The sequence below is a fragment of the Amblyomma maculatum genome, chromosome 3 (assembly GCF_055883805.1).
Source record: "Amblyomma maculatum isolate TAMU_Amacu chromosome 3, ASM5588380v1, whole genome shotgun sequence".
NCBI lineage: Eukaryota > Metazoa > Arthropoda > Arachnida > Ixodida > Ixodidae > Amblyomma > Amblyomma maculatum.
The window spans coordinates 63514979-63524423 of NC_139346.1; the positions used below are offsets into that span (position 1 = coordinate 63514979).

The window sequence follows — 9445 nt, forward strand, 5'->3', positions numbered from 1 at the left end:
GTGGCATCCACCTACCATTTTGGCATAATCGAGGATGCACTGCTCAATTTTTTTTTCAAGGAATGGGAGGATGTCATCTTGGAATGATGTATATTCATTCTTATTGAGTTTATTTTTGTTCTAATTCTCTTGTTTTGGAGGTTTTTTATATGTAGACATTTTAGCAGCAGCCTACATAACCACAAATAAAGCCCTCAGAAATGAAAATATGCACATACTGTTTACTTCCACAAGGCTCAACCTCATTACTGTGTCCATAGAAGGCACCCTAAATATTCTTGTTTGATGTTTTTGGACACTACGTAAATAATGTTTGATAAAACTGCCACATACTTGTTTATCAAACAGAAGATAGTCGATGGTCACCTAGGGCAACAAATTGGATTCCAAGGTAACTAAAGCATAGCAGGGTGCAGCAGAAAGTTGGGTGAGCGGATGAATTTAAGAAGTTCACAGGGGTCAAGTGGATGCAGCTAGCAGAGGACCGGGTTAATTGTAAGAATATGAAAGAGGCCTTTGGCCTGCAATGGATATATCTTTGCTGATATAATTTTTCCAGACCTGCTACTAGTGTTGCTTTACTGTCTATTACATACACCCTATAATGCTTTTTGCGCTATAAATACCTTGTTGCCTGCTTTTTGTCCTTTTGTACATACATGGCTACTTTATTAGAAGTAGGTGCCGTACATGTTATTGTCATTGCAAAAGGTATCTGGAGTGCCACTTGCTAATGTCAGTCCATACAAGTATCTCATATTTGACCTGTATTTTTCACCTTCCCTTTCAGTCAACATGGCTCATGCGAAAGTTGGCAGCCCCCCCCCCCCACCTCTCCGCCTCGTGTTCAGCTCTTTGAAGTCACGGGAAGAAATGTAAGCCCCTAACAAAGCTAGAAGGCTGTAACTTTTGATCGTTCAAGAGTATTAGTTAACGTGTGCATGTTGTATGATGTGACATGTTCTGCTTATCCTATTTAATGCAGTTACATATGGCCTGGAAAACTAAAACAGCACTTTAGTATGGTGTGGTGCTAGCACAGACTTCATATATTTTGACAGGTGCATGGCTTTAAGGCATCTGTAAAATGAAACTATCTAGAAGTATCCTGTTTACTCATTTATAATATGCATCCATGTATCACAGCAAGAAAAAAAGTGGAATGCCTTGAATTTTTCTGGGCACTGGATTTTCATGGCCAAACCTCGATATTATGAATCATGTTGGGCTAAAATGGTTCATTATTTTGAATTATCACGGTACTGAAAAATTAGTGGTTATAAGGGAGTGATCTAATCTTGGTATGAAAATGATGTATCTTGGCAGTAGAGACATGCATAAAAGCCAGATCTGAAATGAAAATGTTTCACGAACTTCAAAGCTGCTTCCTTTGAAGAAATAAGTTATTTTCTTCTACTGCGTGCAGCACGCGACTGATTAAAAACCTCTATACCTTCCGCTTTGTGCAATGCTTCATCGGGTGCATACTTCATTGCACCGACTCTCTCTGTTTGCTAACATATTTATGTTAACGTGTTTGTAGTAACGAGATTTGAATGTACTTGAATGAAAATCTAGCTACTTGGAACAACCAGATTTATTGCAACCGCTCATCACTTGGAGTGATATAAATGGTGTCAAAGGATGATTTGCCTTTCTGACAGGTGGCTGGCTGTTCGCCTTCAAAGTGAAGTTCATAATTAAGAATCTTGATTGGCTTTGAACACTCTGCGTTAACCCTTTCTGCAGTCTGTTCTGTGCATGAAATATTTAACTTAATATCCCGACTCATCGCCCTGCTCCCCTTAATCAAAATATTCAGGCAAAGCCGTCATTGCCAACCTCTAGGAAGAGTCAGTCACAGGCCGAAGACATTCCCGCTAATTTTTTTTTTTATTTGCTTATTACGCACTTTATCTGCTTTCGGTATAGCCCCTTTGTCTTTTGGTTGCTGTTTTTCTTGTATTTGGTATTTGTTTGCGTTTTCTTTTGAACCAGCATTGCTTTTTGTTATGTGTTTGTACTGCGGTAACTTTTGGGCATAGGCTTCCAATTGAGCTCCGGAGCTGCACTTGCATGAGACAAGCTGTAGATTTCATAGACAGTAAAACATTGTTTTGCGAGTCTTCCGAGCAAGGTAAGATCCCATAAGTTTGTTTTGTTTGTGTTTTGTGGAGTTCAACGCCCCAAAGCGACTCAGGCTATGAGAGACGCCGTAGTGGAGGGCGCCGGAAATTTCGGCTACCTAGGGTTCTTTAACGTGCGCTGACATCGCACAGCACACGGGCGCCTTGCTTTTTGCCCCCTTCGAAAAGCGGCCGCCAAGGCCGGAATTCGATCCCGCATCCTTGGGAATAGTTGTCTGCGCCACCCCGGTGGGGAATAAGATCCCATGATTAAGATCGTCAAACCGCACTAGATGCAGAAAAAAAGGAATGAATATTCTCTAGATTTTGGTTTTTTGTTCAGTCCCGGAAGTTTGAAAAATTAACCTCCTCGGGTTTATGGCTCACATTCTTTTTTTTCTTAGTGTGATAGCATGCCTTGCAATACAAAATGCTTACTTACAAAAACAGGTACATGCCAGATTTTTAAAAGAAATATACTAAGTGCCGGTGATAGATGGCCCCTTCTAGATTTCCTTTGGATCACATTCATACTGTCGATGTTCACATCTTTTCATTTTTTTTGTGCCGAGAGTAATGTTTCCTCCCTGTTTAATGGCTCCAAAACTTCATGCTGCTGCTAAGTGCAGTTTTTTTTTCGTTCAGCTGCTCCAAATATGGATATTACTACTCCAAAAATTAAGATTTTGCTGCTCTTAAAATTGTTACAAATCCTATTTCAGCTGTTACACCCCTGCATTTCTGTACTCTATTCTTAACTTTTACCCAAAATTAATTTTTCTCCAAAAAAGGCACACTTCACTATGTAGTGAATAAAGGGGGACGGAATGGAATCCAGTCTTCAGGCCACGAAACGCTTGTAATTCTTTCAAGATTTTTTTTTTTGTCTTCCTCCACTTGCGAATGCACAACTCTTCGACGTCATTTTGTTTTGCTGCAGCTTTGTTGCAAATTTCCAGTGGCTATAGACCAGATTTATAGCTGCTCCCGGGCGCGGCCATTTTTTGCCGGCGCGCCGCCACGTGGACACTTCCTTGGGGACGGCAGGACCGTGCCTGTTCAGTAGCCATGTTCAGCTAGCGTTCGGGAGCTAGACAAAATTGCCAAAAATATTTTCATGGCATGATTGTGTTGGAGCAAGTTTATTTTCATTGTCGTAAAGTTAAAATCGACTAATTATTAGTGGGATTTAGTACTACATTCACGTTAACTGTGTTTGATGCTCAGCATGCAACTGCACTATAATGCTGTCATTTTGGTGCCTTACTGATGACAAAATGTCTGAACAATTGCAAGCATTACTCTTGCACCCCGCTGGGGTGACGCAGTGGTTATGGCGCTCGAATACTGTTCCCAAGGATGCGAGATCGTATCCCGGCCGTCAACGGCCGCTTTTCGATAGAGGCGAAAAGCAAGGCGCCCGTTGTGCTGTGCGATGTCAGTGCACGTTAAAGAACCTTTAGGTGCTCTAAATTTCCGGAGTACTCCACTGCGGCGTCTCTCATAGCCTGAGTCGCTTTGGGACGTTAAACCCCACGAACCAAACCAAACCATTACTCTTGCATACGACTCGCATATAATTTCACTTCTAGTGAGCTCTTCCTTCATACCAGCCATTTCGAACCTCACCAATTGCGCTGTGCTGTTGTTAGCGTGGTGTGTGCCATTAACACCAACAAATTATCGCGGTGTGCGCATCTGAGTCGACAGGCTAACAGCAGGCAAGTTTTTTTTGTGCTTTATACATACCACCACATTAGGATCGTTTCATTTTATCCCTGGAAAATCTAGTGCCTATCAAACCGTAATGCCTGCGTTTCAAGCATTTTTGTACATGCCAAAGGAAGAAACTGCAGCAAAGAAATGCTAACTGGAGCATGACAACTCGGTTATCAGTGGTATATGGAGTTTAGCATCCAAAAGTGGCATCGGCAATGAGGTACGCCGTAGTGAAGTGCTCCGGAAATTTAGCAAATACCTGGGGTTCTTTAACGCGCGCTGACATCACACAACACATCACATGACATCACAAGCGCCTTCATCTTCATCGAAGAGCGGCCATAGCTTCCGTGATCGAACCCATGTCTTCTGGCTCGGCAGTGAAGAGCCCTATCCACAGCCACCGCTAGAGGACACAACACAGTTTCTCTATTTCTTTTAAGTTTTGAACAAATATTAACACAGTAGCAGCTGAATACAAGTATATTCTATTTCAGTGCTTTCAGTGTGTGTGAAAGAGCTGTTTAGCCATTTGGGCCAGGTCAAAGCATGTAATGAAATTGTGTTGTGTCTCGGGGAGTTGCTGACAGCAAAAAGCTATTCCGCTCAAATGTTTTGCATGCATACTTTTCTCTGTAATAAGGAAATAACAATTTGTATTGCTTACAGTCAAATTGCACACAGCACCATAAAAAAAAAGCTTTTGTGCTAGTATTTTTTTTTTCGCGCTGTCTGCACTCTCTTGGATTACCAAGTCGCCCATGGTCAGACTTACACTGCTGTTAAGGAACGGCAAACGAAAGCCAAAGACAAACCACTGGTGGCTGAAAACGCGTTTTGCCTAACCAACCTTCAGTGCGAAGCTCTCAGATCTGGTTACATCTCACATCATGGAGTCCGGTCCAAAATTTTACATTCTCATTCGCAGAATCAAAAAAGTAAAAAGCGAAACGTGTGAATTATGCGAAGGGCACTCTCAGAAAAAAACGCCGCCACTGCACATAAACGGCGATTTACAGTTTGCAACCTGCATGGTCGACTACCTTCGTATATTGCTTCAAGAAAAGAACAGTGCGCTTTAAAATGCTGTTGTACTCTCTGGAACAGGGACAGGTATGAGTAGCGAGACACAGCATACACCTCCATGCATAAGCGGTACAGTGCGTTAACGACAGCATTGAAGAATGATCGCTCACAAACACTTATTCAACACGGGGCATCCGCATGACCCACAGTCCTGCAGTCCCCTGTCACGCGCGCCTGACAGATGTTGCCTAGTGTCGAGAGCAGGAGCGCGCTAGCAGTCGTGAGGGTAAAAAAAAACTGGTTCGTAAACTTTAGCTTGTTTTTCGCTGTGAAAGACTGCTGCCGAGTCGCACTCATGGCACCAAAACAAAGGCTATCAGTGCAAACTGTGTTGATAGGGTGTTGAAACAGCACCTTGCAAAAGGCCTAAGAACTGCTGGCAGAACAAAGCGACCAATGGCATGGAGAATAAAGACTATGCTATGGATGTGGATTTGCCTCTGCCTTCTGTTGGCTCCTTATCTGTTTGACAAGCGTTGATGGCTATGAGAATGGCGGACTACATGGACTACATTGTTGTGCAGTGACCACTGCCTCCCCCTTCCCCCTGGAAAAAAATTTGCAGTTAACCTGCACCCCCAAACCTGCTTTATAGTTAAGGTAGGTTCTAGAGCTGTGCACGGGCTGGGGCTGCTCAGAAGCCCTTGGGCTTGGTCTGGGCCCAGGTATATTTATCTTGGGTGGGCCGGGCCGGACACCCTGATCACGAACACATGCAACATCTGCAAAAGTGCGAATACAGCCATAGTGCGATAAGTGTCTAGAATGCACAGCATTTTCCCGTGCCAAGCTGGATGGGGAATGTTATTGAAGCAATATTAAGCCATTTAAAGGAGCTAACATTTAAGTCGTAACCATGTGAAGCGACAATCCTTGGCGATGAGTCGTGCCATCACTGCGCTAACTCCTGTCGTTGCCACTGGTGCACACCGCACAAACGGGACTGCAACAGAGCAGCGCATTTTCAGCGTTGCTCTGTTACTGCTGCCTCGCGGTTTGGTCTAGGGAAGTACAGTTAGGCTAATACTCTATTTCTAACACTTAACAGCATGAAGCACGATATAACACTGATGAAATTTCATGTAACACATCTGGTTTCTAATGGAAACACCACATTGGTGCGTGGTGTGCTCCTGCACATCGATGCAGACTTCCATTGCAAGCAGTGACTTTGTCCAGCTCCTTTCGAAAGTAAACAATATCTAGCCACTCTATAACCTTTGTTTTCCCTTATTACCCTACCAATCAATCGACTCGATGCCCTCGTATGCGCATGGACGAAATGAAGTGATCGTCTGCAGGATCTTCCTTCGTGCAAAACAGATTATAGAAAAACTTGTCGCAAAAAAGGCCAAAACGGAAGTTGAATACCTCAAAGCCTTCCGCAATTGGCTGTCCGCGATCTGATTCCGGGCGACGACTGCTGAACTCAAGGATGCAGGATCGAATTCTGGTGGCAGTGGGCACAGTTTGTGAAAAGCAAGGCGCCACTGTGCTGTGCGATGCCTTGCATGCGGAAGAACCCTAGGTGGTATAAATTTCTGGAGCCTTCCACTGTGGCGTCTCTTATAGCCTGAGTCACTTTGTGATGTTAAACCACATAAATAACCACTGAAGTACTTTTTGAACTCATCTTAGTGTTGCAAATTCTCATTATGGATGACTGTGCCTCTTTTTTCCACCCTCTATATATACATATTTTATGTGTGCCAATTTTGTGCTTGCAGATTCACTTTGGGTCGAATCTGTACATCAACGAGAGAAAAGTTCAATTTATCACAAGCAAGAAAAATGAGACAAAAGTGGAGCGGGAAATGGTGATGGTATTTCTGGACACCTGCGGAGTTGAGAGAGAAGCCTCACGGGCCAGCATTGCAGAAGGACTGCAGGCAGTGTTCCAGAGATGCCGGCAACCCCTGAGAAAGTGATGGTAATCATGACTAGGTTTCGTTTTATGCTTGTTGCTGAAATCAATGCTGCAACAGCTGTGCCAATTGTGCCATTTTGATACAGCAGCATAATTCTGCGTGCGCAAAACTTGCTGAATTTGCACCAAAATGCGCCGAACGGCCGCAAAAATTTGCCATGCTCGAAGACAACTTTCTGCGACCGTGATATAGCCAGTCATGACGTTTCAGACACTCCAGCATGTCACTGGCCTTTTATTTTTATTTTGAGATGGCTTCATGCCGTTCTAACGCCTACCCATATTTTCCTTTCTAGCATTCACGTGATTCCTCCACTTTGAGTACGCTGAACTGTTGCGGTTTGAGGATGCTTCAACGCACGAGTCACAGTTCGTGCGGTGAAGTATCCTTTTAATGCATAGAAGCCATTTGTAACGAGGCACCACTGCTACTGCGTTGCATTGCTAAAAGGGGCGTGGTAGTATTTTTGATTTTGCAGTAATACTTCCATGCTTTGTTTTAAGCACCGCATGCTTTTAATGGGTGTATCTTGTTTTTTTTTATGTCGCTTCTGGTAGTTTTCTGTACTTTGTTGGGCTATTCATGTGCAGCAAGGTTGTTTTTAATCAGTCTAGTTGATAGACTCAAGACTCACTTTCCCGTCAGATAGTGTAGGAGATGCATCAGTTATGGCTTCTGTTGGTGATAATAAATTGGGGGGTGGGGTGGAGGGAAGGCATCGGCATGTCGGGAAACGCGCAGCAGCCAAATTTTGAATTCCATAACACCACAATGTAGCCCAAGACTGTCAGAATTAACATTTATGGATGCCGGAACATCTAAATTGCTCTGTGCACGAAGTATATAGCCTTGCTTATACGAATATATACGACTTGATTTCCTATCTGCTTTTGGCATTTGCCCTTTCGCCTTTCGGTTGCTTTTTTTTGTGCTTTTGAATGAAGATTTTTGTTTTTGGTACTGCGCTCGCATTTAAGCACAGGCTGATAGCAGGCTGATGGCTTTGAATCTCGACTGGAGCTGTCGTCGCGCGACACAAGCTATGAATTTTGCAGACAGTAAAATAATGTTTTAAAAGTCTTGCAAGCAAGAATCTCTGAATGAGATTGTCAATCCGCGCTAGATGCAAAAAAAAGCACATTCTTTAGCTTTTTGTATCCTTTCTTTTTTGAAAAATTAACCTTGGTTGTATGGCTAACATTCTTTTTTTGTTTGATGCCACGCCTTGCGGTACAAAATGCTTACAGAAAGAGGTGCACGCCAGATTCTGGAACAAAATATGCCAAGCGCCTGTAATAGGTGGCCCTTGCTAGATTTCCTTTGGATCACATCCATACGGTCCGATATTCACATATTTTTTGTTTGTTTGCCCCGAAGGTAAGGTTTCTTTTCTGGCTAATGGCTTCAAAATTTAAATTCATTCTGCAAAGTGCAGGTTTTTTTTTCTCCTATGAGCTGCTCCAAATACGGATTTTGCTGCTCCAAAAATTGCTACAAATCCTATTTCTTCTATTGCACCCCTGTGAAATGAATGATAAAATTAGTCGCAGATCAACAGTGTAATTCCGAACCATGACCTTAAACACCATTTTGCTTCTGTTACTTATGCATATCTTCTCTTTTTTTTAGATCTAATACAAAAGGTGGTCACTGAAAACCCAAGTGACATGTCGACTGACAAAAGGATCTCGGACCGAAAAGCCATTGATGATATGTTTGCAGAAGTCAGTCGTGTGGGCCGTCAGAAGGAAATGTGTGAAAATAAAATTGCATATATCATGCGAAGCTCTACGTTACAGTCAATGGGAACAGGGCATCACCCGCTTCTGTGCGGGGTGTATTCTGTCCTGCATGCTAGTATCACGTGTGGTCTGTATGCTGGCTAGCTACTGCCAGTGTGCCAGCAGTGTCACCCATTGTGCCAGTGTAGGCCATATGCCAGTGTAGTCCAGCATGCCAGTGTATTCCAGCATGCCAGTGTATTCCAGCATGCCAGTGTAGGCCAGCACGCCAGTGTAGGCCAGCATGCCAGTGTAGGCCAGTGTGCCAATATGCAGTGCCACACTGGTCCGATAATCAGGTATGACACTGGCCCAGTGTCTCCCAGTGACACTGCGTTTTCCAATAGGGTGGAGTGGAAGCGTGGGCGAGTTAGTGTTACATAGTCAACGCAATATCCTGTTTAAAATTTTGTACAAGAGCATTGCGAAAATGCATTCCAAATAGCAAGTTTGCGTTATCCAGAAATATATAGTTAAGCAATATATAAACATTATGCCTTGAGGATTCGTCACAACCGTAACTCAAATCAACGTCTCTGTTTCCTACTTCATACTCTGGTTTTGCGATCTGCAACCATGACATCACAGTTTATGGTATAGTTCTATAATATGCGTAGAAATTATATGAGCAGGCGTAATAGTTCTAGCAGTGTAAAATGACAGTTCCAGTGATCACAAAATCTTAGCTTTATCAAACGTTATTCGTATATGATAACGAGGAACAAATGAAGTCAATTTCGAGCAATGACAACCCTTGTTTTTTTGTTAGTTCGCGCGTGCCCAGCCTCAGAAGTTGAAGTTCGTA

The 9445-nt window shown here is 43.1% G+C and overlaps 1 long non-coding RNA gene across 1 annotated transcript; it reads left to right on the top strand.

Moving 5' to 3' along the window:
• Positions 1-825: 825 nt before the first annotated feature.
• LOC146194870 (uncharacterized) lies at positions 826-8660 on the top strand. Its single transcript, XR_014705499.1, has 3 exons — positions 826-875; positions 6659-6861; positions 8489-8660. It is a non-coding gene; the product is annotated as an uncharacterized LOC146194870 (long non-coding RNA).
• Positions 8661-9445: the final 785 nt, after the last annotated feature.